Consider the following 15,860-nt stretch of genomic DNA (forward strand, 5'->3'; position numbering starts at 1 on the left):
TCGGTTTGTAACAAACGCTCTCTAATGCTTTCGAAAGCGAGGGCTACAATACGCATCAAAAGGTGCGGGCGACTATTCCATTACACTTGCTGGCAATCAAAGTAGTGGACATGCGTTAAATAACCAAAATATACAAACATGGATCGTCCTAGCAATAACCCCAGGATGTTTTACCAAACACGGTTGAATAACACAAGGACACAAACGTTAAACCTCCGTGCTTTGTAGAATTATTGTACCGGCGGGAATCTACAGTATAGGCCAGCTCCATTCATTCACTCATAAACAAAACAAAGTGCGCGCATCGCGCCAGCAACCCCAAAATACCCACAAAACAATTTGTCAAGTATATTGTTCAATAGGTCAAGACCGTGGAATAACTAAATGTCCGAGAAAACAAAACAATGTCCTTTTACGAAGTGGCAGCCTCTCCGCGAACGCAAAAAAATAAGGAAGGACACGGCGGTCCGGTTTTAAAAACCCCGCGTCTCACCAGCCTGTCCTTGTTGGCAAACGTCCGTCCAGATGAGTAATCCCCATATAGAAAAAAAGGCAAAGCATCCAACAATGTCCTTTAGAACAAAAAAGGGTAATCCGAGACCGTGCGACGATACTCCACACTCACGTAGTCCAACATGTCAAACACATAGGCCTGTTCGCGCTGCCCCTACCTACCGTGATACCAGAACCTAAGAAAACTTTGAGCCTGTCCCACGAACGCCTCCCATTGATTGACAGGCCAATTGATGGGAGTTCCTCATTATCAGAGTGAAAATCAGTCCTATACCCGTGTGTTTACTTAATTTCTGGTAGCCTATCTAATGTTCATGACTCACATAATTACTATTATACCAGCAGTAACATTCAAAACCATATGAGTACATGCTCAAAATAAAACACATCATTTTAATGGGTGACCATTACAGGTTTACCATCAAATTGGCTTCGTAAAGGTTATATCAAGGAGAAAATCTTTGTATACCTTTAATCTATTATTCACACTATTGACCAAGAGTCCTTTTGTTCAAGCTGATCACATGCAGCCTATAGGAAAAATAATGAGACAATTTGGGACAACATAGGCCAAGTTATTATATGGACAGGCAGCTTAGACCCATGGGGGGCAGTGGGGAGTTACTTTCAGTTTCAGTTTTGATGCCCCCATGGATCTGCTTTAAGTTGCCTGTCCATAACTTGGCCTACGTTGTCCCAAATTGTCTCATTCTTTTTCCGATGGGCTGCATGTGGTTGAGCTTATACAACAGGGCTATGGGTCAATTTACACTGAACTTACTCTTTAAAGGGCCATTCTCATTTCTGTAAGTCATTTCTTCGCCGATTTCTCAGTTTTGTTGTCAAATTTTTCTCTACGGATCTCCCCCTATATAGCTTTGGAGAATATCAGTATTTCACAACCGTCTCTTTGGTCTTTCCACTGGCTCTGCCATGATGAACATTTAAAAAATGAAGCCATCTCATAGCCAGCTGGCATGGACCGGTGTTACATGGCAACTGGCACCCATGTTAACTGGCTGCGTGATGACGTTTCTTCGACCGATGTGGCCGCTTGCAGATTTGTCACTTTCTGATGGAAACTGGAGACGAACAAATACAAATATGTATGACATATTTAAATGTCAAAATTGTCTGTAGTACGCTACATGCACTGGACCATGAATATGCCACCAAAAAAATAAATACCTAAATAGCCTAATAATAACTCCATGTGGGTATCAAACCTACCTCCTACAGTAAATGAAACTGCCTACATGAAAACCATGCATCTACCTACTTGTGCCACGAACCAGCTGATAGATCATAGTGAAATTTACTTGACTTATACAATTAAAAGAAGTCAGCTGATATATATTATTATGATTATAGCAACACGGCTGATCGTGGTATATGGCTACCTACCGTGTTATCTTGCTACAGCAGTTGCCCAAGCCAGTAGGTCTTCAAAGTATCATGGTTAAGTTTTCAAACGTTTCACTGACTGCTGGTCAGGCTCTCTGTGGCCACCTAGTGTATCTGTACCCTAAATTGAGGAAGTATTGCTGGTCTAAAAATAAACAGATAATATTTTTTTTTTAAAAACCTGCGATGGGCGAGAACTGAACCCCCATGTCGACTAGCGTGATAAAGAAATGTGTAGGCATTAACCTGTTGCGCCACAGGAGAAGCACCAGTTCATGAATTTAGAAATAAAGTATCAAAAAAACATCAAACCCATGTTTATCCATGCAGCAACATAAAAATAATAGCCTATAAGCCTAAGAGTTTTGACACTCCCTGTGCGCAAATTTTGTGTAAAATATGGACACGTTATAGACTTTTCCTGCCCATTGCAGTGTGCGTTTCAGTGCCTGTGTTTTATGAACTAAATTCTTAAAAGAATAGGCTGGACAAAAGGATACACAATTAGGCAACACATTTTTATTTGATTTATTTGCTGACATTCATGTGCCTCTACAGACACTTCAGGTAGGGGCGGCCACAGCCTAACCTCAGTGAAACGTTTGTAAAATTTAACCATGATACTTTGTAGGCCTACTAAATGGCTTGGGCAACGGTAGCATGATAACATGGTAGCCAGATAACATGAACAGCTATGTTAACTTGTTATGATAATAACATTAGCTGACTTATTTTAATCATACAACTCAAGTCAATTTCTGTTAGTGATGTCAGCTGGTTCGTAACGCAAGCAGGTAGACGTCTGATTATCAAGCAAACAGTTCAATTTATTTGTGGTTCGATACCCACGTGGAGTTAATTTATGCTATTTAGGTGTTTGCTTTTTGGGTGGCATATTTATGTAGTACTACATACAATTTTGACTTTAAAACATGTCATGCGTATTTGTGTTCGTCTCTAGTTTATATCAGAAAGTGACAAATATGCAAGCGCCACATCTGTGAAAGACTCATCAATCATGAAACGTCATCAACGCAGCCAGTTAACATGGGAGTCAGTTGCCATGTAACACCGGTGATTGAGTGGGCCGTGTGTATACAGAGAATTTTAAGCATTTTGTGTTTCTTGCTCGTTTGCTCGTTCTCACTTCTCACAGGACTTCCTGATTCAGACACTGCCGAGACCATATACAGTATTAGAAAGCTAGATACTGTATTGGGCTCCAGAACGTACGTAAATAGCGCAGCCATCTTGGTGAGGGCAATCGAGCGGTAAATCAGTGGAGGACAGTGGAGAAACAGGTGTCTCTGATTGGAAATCAGACAGGTGTCTCTAATTGCCGACAAGTGTTGCCCATAGGCAGTAAGGTGTTGCCCCAAGCAAAATGAATGTGTTTGCGCATGTCACCTAATAGAAGTCGATGAATGCAGTATCTAGCTTTCTAATATCTATGGCCGGGACACTAGTGCAGATCTGAAGGCTGTTTAATGCCTCTGCATCGAATCGCCATCGCTTGACACGCACCTCCAAAACACTGTAACCTCAAGGACCACAAGAAATGTGGTTGGTCCACTCACCCTGTGTTGAGTCGGCTGCTTCAAGCAGCCTGTGGGGAATAGAAACATGCTAGTTCACTGACATAAGCTTTGCAAATAAACTCAGACATATTTTGGTTACAGTAACGGGATTATCCGATTGTTAAGTGTCTATTTGTCAGTAACGATTTGAAACCATCACTTTACCAGCAAGCAGTACTTTGTGGGCAGTTGTGGGGTTTGCTTGCTAACAAAACCTGGCTGGCAGACACCTCGCAAATAACCTCAGACTTTTATTTTCTGGATACAATAACTAGGTTATTGGAATATACTATGTCTATTTCTCAATAACTTGCAAGAAGCCAGAAAAGACAAAACAAGTAACATTAATATTTCAGCATGGCAGTCTCTGGAGTTCACCATTTTGACTACCGTTTTGGTGTTGAGCGGGGCAGACACAGAGACACAGAACTTCGAAAGGTTCACGGCAGCGTTGAGGCCATGGTATATAGTCACTGCGTAGAGTCGACGCAGAAGCATAAAACAGCCTTAAACCTTGCATGCCTTTGTGAAGTATTTCATGGATGTTTTGGGACTGGGAACTGAAGATAACATGTTACTGTGTGAATGAATGGCTTAATACATCAACAGCCCATTTGTCACATTCACTGAACTTCCCGTGGCTAAAATGGGGCCAAAATGCACCCTCTTAAATGTGTATTTACCATTTACTGCACAACAGCCATAAATATACACCAGCCAGCATTGTCCTTTTCTCTCTAATATGTCATTTAACCTCACTGCCTGGGCCAACAGGCATCCATGTCTACAGGCATAGATAACTCAATGTCACGGGGAGCACAAATGTTCTATTTGTGCGCTAGCCTTGGCAATGCCGCAGTACCCATGGGCAAAGACAGACCCCCATCAATCCCCAGCCTCTAAAATAATGCTATCACGAGTCCTCCGGCCAGATAATCAATTTTTCTACAGTATGTACAGTCCATCAGCTCACAACGCATTTGCGTTGTCTCACCTTCTCGATCACTTAATGTCACATATTGAGGTTTTTTTTTGTCATGTGCCACCTTTGTTGTTACTGTAGATAAATTTGCCAGGCTAAGACAGGTTAGATGTATTTGCGTGTCACCGCATGAGCTTCGCCTGGGTCTTGCATGATTAGTGCTCCACATACTGTATGTAAATGCATTATTAATCAGTTACTGTTGTCTGGGGTTAGCAGGAAATTTGTCAGAAAGACTGAATGCATACCCACCTCCGCTTGCATGGTTACAAATGGTCTTATATTTAGAGACAGCACTTTTACCGTGTGACTGAGTTATGAAAAGGCCACACGGCACAAAACAAACAAATGAACATCTTCTAAAGGGTAATGCTCATTGCCTGTTAACGGCAAAGACTCTTCATACACAACATTTTGCTGTCGTTTTACACAAAAATACTGCACACTGGTGAACACTCAGAACCTGGGTTACAGATCTACAAAAGTAATTTTCTATGAAGGATAAATGTTTGTATAAATACAGATATTTTGCTGGAATTATAATGGCATTTCGATGGCACAGAGGCTGTTCTTATCCATTCAAAACACAGAAAACGGAGCCAGCCATGCCGTACAAAAAATATTGTGTTTACTGTGTCTCACATTCAGTCTGACTCTTGAGTGTGAGACCAAAGTTTATTCGGGCTTCCGGCCACAGTCTGACTTTGCTTTATCTTCATTTCACAAGGAGACAGTAGGAGCTATTTTCCCAAAAGCAATGACAGCTAATACAGATGGCTTATATAGAATGTCTGTTTGCTTATGTTTATGTCTGTGCGGGAATGGGAGAGAGTGAGTGAATGAGAGAGAGAGGAGAGGAGAGGAGAGAGAGAGACTACCATCTAACAAAGGTGCCATTATTGCTTGAAGGCAAAGCCATAACAGTGCTAGTATAGTGTAAGTCATTAATAAAACTGTAGGTAAAATTCACTACTTCATTAACTTCCACAACTTCAGCTGAAGAGATTCTGACCTTTGGCTTCAATAGTTGTACATCTTATCAAATTTCATTGTGCCTAATTTTCCGTGTCCGATTTTCATTTGAATTTAGCTTTAACTTAATCCCCCTTCATGTTGATTATATTTGTAGGAACACTTGTACTATGTGACCTCTCATGACATACAGTTCCTAGGATTTACAACATTTTGAGAGAGAATAACTTAAATCATACTAATGTGCTCCACTTATCAAAAAAGAAAGCACACTTATAATCTACTGTTTGCAATTCTTGTCCTCAACATCAAGAGTTTTGTTAGGGTTTAATGCAATGTAAAGGGCTGATGTCATTCAACTTAGTATTTCAAATGTGAAATTGTACATTAAATACTCATGTGGTTTCACACAATCTCAAAATCAGACAGCCAGACAGCATAACACCAGACAGCATAACATTACTCTGCCCTCCACTGTTGTCTCATGGAGTTATAAAGACCTGTCATTCTGGATACTGATTCACTGATCACTGATGACCACTGGGCTGGAATGATAAAAAGTTAAGAACACAGAAAATGGAATCATGATGAATTCCATGAGGATGTGAAACCTGGATGTGGTAGCAGTTTTTAAAGGATATCCACCATCTCATTTAGATTTAGTCTTTGTCCAACACCCTCTACAAATTCAAAAATGAGATGGGTCTGGAAGCCACTCAAGGTCTGTCAATTGTCTTATTTTAAAGAAATATATTAGCCATAGTAAAACTTGTCTCAGTGCACCCTTCCACTCTGATCAGCGTGGTCAAACTGCCCAGAATGAAATGTGAACCACAGAGCTTTCCAGTACTGGTTTTAAAAAAGATTTTTAACTTCAATATGTCATAGTAATGTTTACTGAGAAAGTGGCACAGAATGTATTTCCATGCAGTTATGTACTGTATTTTCTGAATTACACTGAGTTTCAGCTTAAATGAGAAATTAAGTGCAGTGGAAATCATGCATGGATCTCTGGAAATACTCCACGTGTAAGGCAATACAACTTGCATGATGCTTTTGAGAAGACTATAGGTTTTAATTGCTAGTTGATAAATAAACTTAAAAAAACAAGTCTTTTGTCCCTCCTTTTGGAACATGCATCAATCAGAAAGGATTGTTACTGTTGTACATTAAGGTAAAGGTGACTCTATTCACAAACACGCTTCACCTGTTAACATATAGCTTGAACTGTGGGACTGTTTAAACTTTCTAATAGAAAAACAAATATGAAATGTAGGAAGTCACTTGCCCCAAGAATTTACAATCTCATAAATCTGACATGATGTGCAATTCATTCCAAACACTATCAGTTAGAGTGCAAAGGTCTGGACTCTCACCATTCATGATCTCATGACAAGATTGAGAGTGAAGATAATCAGAGGTGTTTGTCTGGGCACCATGAACCTGTCTGGCTTATCTACAGTAATTACTGGCCATGATGGACTAGCTGAAAGGTGCCAGTCGTCCAGACTCCCCTCGGCCGTCTCTGTAATCAAATGATGGTGTAGTGGAAGGATCCATCCTGGTGTGTGCCACAAATAGTCAAGCCACCACTTTCTCAAAAAGTGTCTGAAGTGGTTTGCGATTGATGCTTTTCCCTCAAAGTCTCATGCACAATGAAGCTATCAGTCACGAGACATTTCCGTAATGGACCAATTACCATGTGGGAGGGTTTGATATTTCTTGGTAGATATGGTCTTTCAGGGGGGTTGGGACTCTGAAAGGAGATGCTACTGTTGCTTTTTATATAATGGGATTGTATTACCTGGTAGTGGGCGTTTACAACTGAACTAGATGTTAGATTTTACCTTGGGCATTTACCTCGTATCATCTCAAACTAAACACACACATTTTTCAGACATGTCACATATTGACATGACAGACATGTCGAGTTTAATCTCGTCATGCATGGCAAAAATATATTTTTATTTTTAATATTTGTTAAGCATTTGTAAACTATTAGTAAATGGCTTGTTCAACATTTGTAAAGTATTGCTCATACATTATTTCTCATCAGTAAAGCATTTCTACACAAAGTTATAAATGGTCTGTTCATAGTAAATATATGTATATCTAAGATATTTTTATAAATCATTTTTAATACTTAATAAATTATGCAACTAGATGTACCGCAGAGCGGTACAAAATATGACCGCCGCCCAGTCCAGCACATTTTTTTCCACAAAAAGAAATCACGCTGAAAGGCCTATATGATTCTAACTGTCTCACTAAATTGCATTATCCACACTCAATTCTCACTGGTAACTGCTAGACAACAAGTACCAAAACATGATTAGTTCATAGATTTTACATGTTTTTCATGTTTTGGTACTTGTTGTCTAGCAGATACCAGTGAGAACTGAGTGTGGATAATGCAATTTAGTGAGACAGTTAGAATCATATAGGCCTTTTAGCGTGATTTATTTTTGTGGAAAAAATGTGCTGGACTGTGCGGCGGTCATATTTTGTACTTCTCTGCGGTACATCTAGTTACAGTCTAGCATGGATGTGATGAATGCATGTGTGAGTGTCAGCAGCTGATGAGGTGAGAGAGAGAGAGGGACAGAGTTTGTAAATACATGTCATATGGAATAAAGCTGATTTTGGTGATGTTTTTTTTTAATAAGATCAATAATCAGTACATTACAATACAATCTAACTACAGTTATCAGTACATTACAATACTGTAAGTTACTGCAAACAAAACAAACAAACAAAAATGACAGGGAAACGCTATTGCATAAACTGATGGCAAGGGATTGAGTGGTGGGGGGCTATGAATCCCACATTCTATTGGAACCTGGCCACATAACCTTATTATGACCGCCGCGGCCTAGTGTTAATTTTGTCACCTATTTTTAATTTAGTCTTAGTCTTGTGACGAAATGTCCTTTTTAGTTTTTGTCATATTTAGTCATTCAAATATCATTTTTGTTAGTCAAGTTTTAGTCGACTAAAAGTCTTGTCATTTTAGTCTAGTTTTAGTCAAAAGAAAATTAAAGGTATCTTAGTCAGTTTTAGTCAACACATTTTAGTCTTTTTTTTTTACCATTTGAGTCAAATAGTGTTTCACACATCTCAATTTTCCAACAATATTGTGTGTCCACAGGGCTACTCGTCTGTTATAACTACTCATTCTGATTTTTTGTCAGTCAGTATGTTTACATGCACAGGTAAGTCGAGCTACAGTTATAGCTCGGCTGGGATTTGACCATAGACAGTAAAAGATTTGACTGGACCACTGTCATTCGTAGACCAGTGTTTCTCAAAGTGTGGTCCGGGGATCACTGGTGGTCCGCAAGCTATCCCAAGTGGTCTGCGAGCAGATGTGGTAAAATATAATATAGATGAGTTGTTTGCAATATTGAACCAACTTGTATGTAAAAACAGTTCTGCAACACTGTCTATATAATATATGCCAGTTTAAATGATACAGTATGAATCCACACAATAAGCAAAGTGCAAAGACAATAAGCAAGGTGGTTCAGTGAGTAGACCTATTGTATAGACTAATTATAGGCTACTGTTGAAGTAGGTCTAATCTTTTTTTTTTAGCTAGGGTTAGTTAAGTGGTCCTGAAACTGAAAAAAGTTTGAGAAACACTGTCAGTAGGCCAAAATATTAATGTTTTACTCCGCCTCGCTAGATGGCGATATGCGCCCAAACACAACACATTCCCCAAACAGACTCTCCATCTTAGCCATAGCTAACTTGCTAGCGAACTTTCCATATTAGCTTACTTGCTAACAAACTTTGCATGTTGACATTACATGATGAACATTTTCGTATGGACATTCTGGGGGATGTTAATTTGTATGAGAGAAGCTTCAACTTGTGCTAATGTAGCATTGTGGCATAAAGCTTTGGTAGTTAGCTTGCAGAAATCTCCAGTGTTCTTGTTCCATGTAGTTTCGTGTTGCAGCCACAGGGTTGCAGCAACAGCACGTAGACTAGCCTACAGTAAAGCTGTTGCGTATGAACTCATTCGAAATATTTTGAAAACGTAACAGCTAGATATTCTTCTCTTCTCTAGTCTTCTCATTTTGTAGACGAAAATGAAGAGAGATTTTATCTTAGTTTTTATTTCATGCAAAACATTTTAGTCTCGTCTTTTTTCGTCAACAATAATGCATCTTAAGATAGTCTTAGTCAGTGTTTCAGGACATTACTGCCGTCTCGTCATCGTCTCGTCTTAGTCATGAAAAAAAGGTCGTTGACGAACATATTTCCTCTCGTCTCGTCTGACGAAATTAACACTACGCCGCGCAGCGAAGCTTATAGGTTTAGTCAGATTTTTTTTTCTTTTTCGCATGGCCAATTTTCCGTCAAGGATTCCAGGGACACTGAAAGATCGGGGTGCACGAAACTTGGTGGGGATATAGCCACACAAGAATAGTATGGAACCATTGTTTTTCGTTTTGATCTGTAGCCCCCCCACTGGACTGGTCCCCCCGAAAGGAGGGTAGGGCGGACACAGTTTTCTGTGAATATCTAGAGAACCGTAGGGTTTAGGAGGACCACCTTTTTTTGTATGTTGATCTTAAAGGGCCATGTCAACCCATTCCATAACCACTCATTTCATGTATAGCGCCACCTAGTTAAAAATGAAAAAGTAAAAATTAGGTGTTGTAATCGCAGGTATCTGTGACCTAACATGGTCAAAACTGCACTAAATTGGAAGTGTAGGATCATTATGACACCCTCTGAATGCACGCCAAGTTTCGTGGACTTTCGTTCATGGGGGGCCATACAATAAATTAATTTGTGTTACTGAACACCAACTGGCCTGTAGGTGGCCGGACACAATTTTCTGTGAATATCTCAAGAACCGTAGGGCCTAGGAGGACCACCTTTTTTTTTAGTAGGTTGGTCTCAAGGGGCCATGTCAACCCATCCCATTACCACTCAATTCATGTATAGCGCCACCTAGTTAAATCACAATATCTCTGGCTGACATAGTGAAAACTGCACGAAATTGAAAGTGTAGGATCAGTATGACACCCTCTGAATGCATGCCAAGGTAAAAAAAAAAAAACTATTAAAAGTATACTTTTTGAAAGTACAGTTTGTACTTTTTTCGTCAAATCCAAGTGTAATTAAGTGTATTGAATTATGTATTAGGTTCAACTTAATACCAACTTGACTATACTTTGTGTGTAATCAGTGTGCTAAAATGGAACAACTTTTTTCAAACTTTAAGTGTTCTTAAGTACATTATACAAAAACAGATTTTATGAGCATTCAGAACACAGTCGCAGTACAATTTTGTAACATTCCAAGTGTATTGGAAATGTACTTAAAATGCATTACAGTATAACTAATAATAGTGTAGTAGTGTATTTTGAATACACTCTTATCATCCTCATTTCTATTCATTTGGCATGCTTCTGTAATATTTTACATTAACTTCAAATGTACATCCTGACTACAATAAGTGCCTTGAAAGTTTGCAGTTATGTTAATAAAAGTATAGTCTTAAGATACTTTAAGCATTATAAAGGCATGCAATTTAAGTATAATATTAGTGTGATTTAAAATTGTACTATCAGTACTCTCCTACCTATTCTGTTACATGACAAATTACACTTTGATTAGGAGAAAAACATTTTATTGACATGAATAAAAACAAAACATAATATTCATCCATAACAAAAGTAAAACATTTTTCTGAAAGTTATGGATCTCTTGAGCATATCTTTTCAAGTTGGATGTGGTAACGCGATAAAACATGCATTTGGGCGTATTATATTATTTCACATGCATAGATTTTTCGAGTTTGGCTGTTTGGAGCGCTGGTCAGATTCCTCCTCGCTCGCAGCTTTTTCTTCCATGCTTGGGGAGCAGTTTCCTCTGAGTGCACACGCGCAGAGAGAATTTGCGCGCACACATTTAATATCTACGTGTGTGAAATAATATATAATATACATTAATACACCCGAATGCATGTTTCATCGCGCAAGTGCTTTTTGCCCTCTAAGCTTGAAATTGTTTACTGGACACCCAGCCTACAAGCCAACAACTTAACAGTCTAACATGGCTAAATTTGTAATGCATGATCATTTATTGCTTATTTGTTTGCAAAGTCTTCTGGCCCAGAAAGAAAACCATGGTGGTTACGGATCATGGCTGAGGAGGAAAGGTACAGCTGGTAGAGTTGTGCAGTGAGTGAACTTCCCTCCCAACACTGAGATGTGGTGGCAAAAGCTGTGGTAGCTAGCTTCCTTACTAGCACACCATCTTCCAGTCCAAGATGCATAAAGTTTTCGGTGGCAACCCGGGGCTGGACAGCAGTCAAATGCATTGACCTTGGTATTAGAGAATTTGTCTCTGTTGTCTGTGAACAGAAAGAAGATGGACAACATTTTACAAGATAAACAATATTTTACACAGAAATCCATTGGCAATGATGAGATTAATTCAGATTATCTGTACCTATTTGACATTTACTTTTTATGGGTCAAATTGGTATTGACACCATCTGTTTGCCATCCTGGTATGGGTAGACCTGGCCAGGTAGTCTTTCCTTAAAGCGTTGTGCACCTTGGCACCGATATGAGTGCAACCACCCTGTTTCCTGCATTTGATTACCTTAGACTCCTTTGTTTCCAATACAACCGTATTATCGTTTTCTGGTCAAATGACATTTTAAATGCGAGTCGTAGGGGCACTAGTCTACTATTTTGATGCATGAATCAAAATCATCATGTATCAAAATAGTTCTGCCCCTACAACTCCCATTCAAAATGGCATTTGACCCAGAAACGACAATACAGTCAAGCTTAATGGTGGCGCTTCTGACTTAATTATGCTTACAAAAAGACCCTAGGTTGAATTTTTGGCTTGAGTTATGCTTTAAGAGTAATGGGGCAAGGTCCTGGATGAAGAATATTGACCTTTACTGCTGATTATTTGAGGCGTTCAGACATCTTGGTTTCAAAACTGTCCAGGAACACCTGTAAAAACATAGTTAGGCTACAGAATAAAACTAGGTAAATTACAAACACTATCATGAAATGAACTTGAATGCTCTGTCAAACACGAATAATTAAAAAAAATCTAAATCCATCGCATAAACCAAGGCATAATATCAATCATGTAGCCTAAGCTTCATAGCACTAACTTAGTAGAACACCAGGTTTAATTCCCCCTCTAATATCAATGGTGGAAAAAAACGTTCTACTTAAATAAAATGCATGTAATTTGTCCTGTAGACTCATTTTAAAAGATGTCTCCACGATTAAATAAAAAAACAGCTACAATGTCATTAGCATGCCTAATGAATGTGAAGTGTGAGCCTAGCACCATCCTCCTTTCTGTGAGGTAGCCTACACCACACATAATACTAAAGAACATTGGTGAACTTTAGGTAAACGTTGCTTAATAAAGAACACACTTTCTTCCATCATAGTTTGTCTAACGTTATCGGAACTCCCCCTATTACCGTCGGTCCCGTATTTCCACCGTCTTGAGTGTATGTGTCACTTAATATCCATTTCTATACAAACCAAGACAGCGGACTCCTAAAGAAACGCAACCACCCACACCATAGTTGTATCTAAATTAGCTATGTACCAAAAATGACATTTTACCGTGACTCGAAGAGCTGTAAACAGTGTTGCAGGGCTGTAGTACTCGAGTCCGGTCTTGGACTCGAGTCCGGATTCGAGACCGTTTTTCTATGGTCTCGGACTTGTCTCGGACTCGCTAGTATTTGGACTTGGTCTTGTCTCGGTCTCGGCCACTGGTCTTGCCAAATATGGCTTTTGGTCTCGACCGAGTCCAGGTGTCTTTAGGGCCATCAAAATGAACGTGTTAATCGCCGCGATTCATTTTGAAATACATAATGCGTTACAAAACACTCAATAGTGTTTACCTTTGTGGGGGGCTGATGTCACGTAACGGAAGCCGCAAAACCTAAAACCGCAAGCCTGAGAGTTTATTTTACTGTCTGTGGAGTTAGCTGAAGATAAAGAGGAACCAACATTTAGCCAAATAGTAGCTTTACTGCAAACTGCTTTTCACTCTTGTTAGATAACGTTTACAATGTCAAAATGCACCAACAGCAACAGTTACATAAAGACGATACTTTTCGGGTCCTCTCCATTAAGATCCAACTTGAACGTAGGCCTACTCCATTTAATTGAGAGCGCGTCTGAGCGCACACGAGAAGGAGAGAAAACGATTGGCAGGCTCCAGCTGGCTTGTCGTTGTTGATGATAATTGATATCTCCTTTTTAATATAAGAAACTTATAAAAGGAAGGCAACAAAGACGAGGTTAGAGGAGATTGCGGATTTATCCGATTTCCACTACTGACCAGTTATAAACATGTATGACATGTAGGCTGCACTCACTGTGATTTGAAAAATGGACAAAAATATGAAGAGTTGTCTTTGCCTTTGTGTAATGGAACTGGTGAGTCTTGAAGTCTTCAATAATTTGTTTACATGAAGCACATATTATGCTGATTGAAACACATTCCATTCAGATAGCTAGGTGACTGGCTCAGGCTCATCATTCACTTTTAATTGCAAACAGAAAATGTCTAGCTAGCATCATGTCATTACATGCTTCTATTTCCAAAGGAATGAAAACTGTTTATACCAACTTAATATCATGCTTATCATTGTTAATATTGTACAATACATGTGGTACAAACAATATTAGAGCTTGTGGACTAGCTATAGGCTATATTTCAATGGAGCTGGTAAAAAAAAGATCATTATGAGAACGTGGCCACAATGGGCTTAAAGTGACAGTGCACCATTTACAAATGAGTTAAACAGCATCAAATGTGTAGTATTTCTTAAGAAATTAATACTTTAAAACACAATTACTGTGTCAGTATTATCATTTAAATAATATAAAAGTGTTTTACTTTTACCTTTGTGGTTACTCATTAATTTTGTGATTTATGTTGTATTTAATATGCCATTTAAGAAGCTTTAGTCTTTAGGAACTTTTTAATTGCGGTTAATCGAGATTAATTCATTTTAAAATATATATTTTGAATCGTTTGACAGCCCTATAATAATATTGGAGAAGGGGAATGGCTACACTTACAAATCCTGGGTGTGTTCACACTGTTTTTGCTTTTAGATAATAATAATAATAATAACCCAAAATGATTGTCTTGATACTGTCATGCATAAGACTTTTTTCTTATCCTGGACTCGGTCTTGACTCGGACTCGAACCTTTTTGGACTCGGTCTTGTCTTGGACTCGAACCTCTTTGGACTCGGTCTTGACTTGGTCTCGACTAGTCCTGGTCTTGGACTTGTCTTGGACTCGACAAAGGTGGTCTTGACTACAGCCCTGCAGTGTTGTAAGGTTGCGTATACACAACCGCTTGGAGCTCCAGTGGAATTTTCATTTCATGACGAGAATTCTCGGTCTAACCGTTCATGTGCCGTTGAAACGGTGTAAATAGGCGACCCATCAGACCAGCACTATAACTCCGAGCGTGGTAAACAAAATCGGATATTTCAGGCAGTAAATGCTTCCGTTAAGAACCAAACCAGATTTTGTTCAAATCTACACATCTATGGCTACTAAAAAATGTAAGGTTCATTTAGTAAATGTTATTTTGAAGTGTTAAAAAACATCGTTGTTTTAGAATTTCTGAACAAAAGTGGTGATAATTTGGGGTGTTACGATAGTGCTAGCCAACGCTTGTCAATAATCCCACAAACACAAAGCAGGCTAGTCTAATGTAGTTTTCTTCTTGATAGTGATCTGGGTCGACGTTTATGACGTTAACGTTAGCTAAATTAGCTAACGTGATCTGGCATTACTAGCTTGTACTAGCAAGGATAAAAACAAACTCTTGAAAGATTGCTAAGCCATCAATTTAACTTCTCCAAAGACTACCGAAGAATCAGAATCATTTAACAATATGCTTTGGGACTCACCTGATAACGAATAACTTGGCACTTTAGATCCAACTGGCTTCAGCCCTTCCCAGATAGCAGTAGACTCCGGACAGACTCCGCCTTCAAATTGGCAAATCCGTGTAACTGTCACCTCTGTTTTACTGTCGTGATGGAGACATTGACCCGGATCAGACACCGGGGGCGGGAAGCACAGTCACAACTGATACGGCCAGCCGTCGTGAAACGCAAGCGCAAATTTTTAGTTCTACGATTTCGTCGACTGCCTTACCGCCGCCAGAGCTGAGTTAGACGTTAACGGAGGCGGTTGGTGAACACGAGAGCTAGTGAAAAGAAGAGTTTGTTTGATTTGTTTCAGGTAAGCCTATTTGCTTCAACTATATTAGAATGAAATACATTATTTTTGCTTTCATATAATGTTAATGGATCCTTTTGACGTTTACGCTACTTTAAACTGGTCTTGGACAATTAGCTAACGTTAGC

At 39.1% G+C, this 15,860-nt stretch overlaps 1 long non-coding RNA gene across 1 annotated transcript; it reads right to left on the minus strand.

Annotated features, from left to right (window-relative positions):
* Window positions 1-11,529: 11,529 nt before the first annotated feature.
* On the minus strand, window positions 11,530-15,446 carry LOC121707786. Its single transcript, XR_006031401.1, has 3 exons — window positions 15,399-15,446; window positions 12,381-12,440; window positions 11,530-11,821 (listed from the first exon to the last, which is right to left on the minus strand). It is a non-coding gene; the product is annotated as an uncharacterized LOC121707786 (long non-coding RNA).
* Between the last annotated feature and the right edge of the window lie 414 nt (window positions 15,447-15,860).

Source organism: Alosa sapidissima, chromosome 4 (genome assembly GCF_018492685.1).
Source record: "Alosa sapidissima isolate fAloSap1 chromosome 4, fAloSap1.pri, whole genome shotgun sequence".
Taxonomy (NCBI): domain Eukaryota; kingdom Metazoa; phylum Chordata; class Actinopteri; order Clupeiformes; family Clupeidae; genus Alosa; species Alosa sapidissima.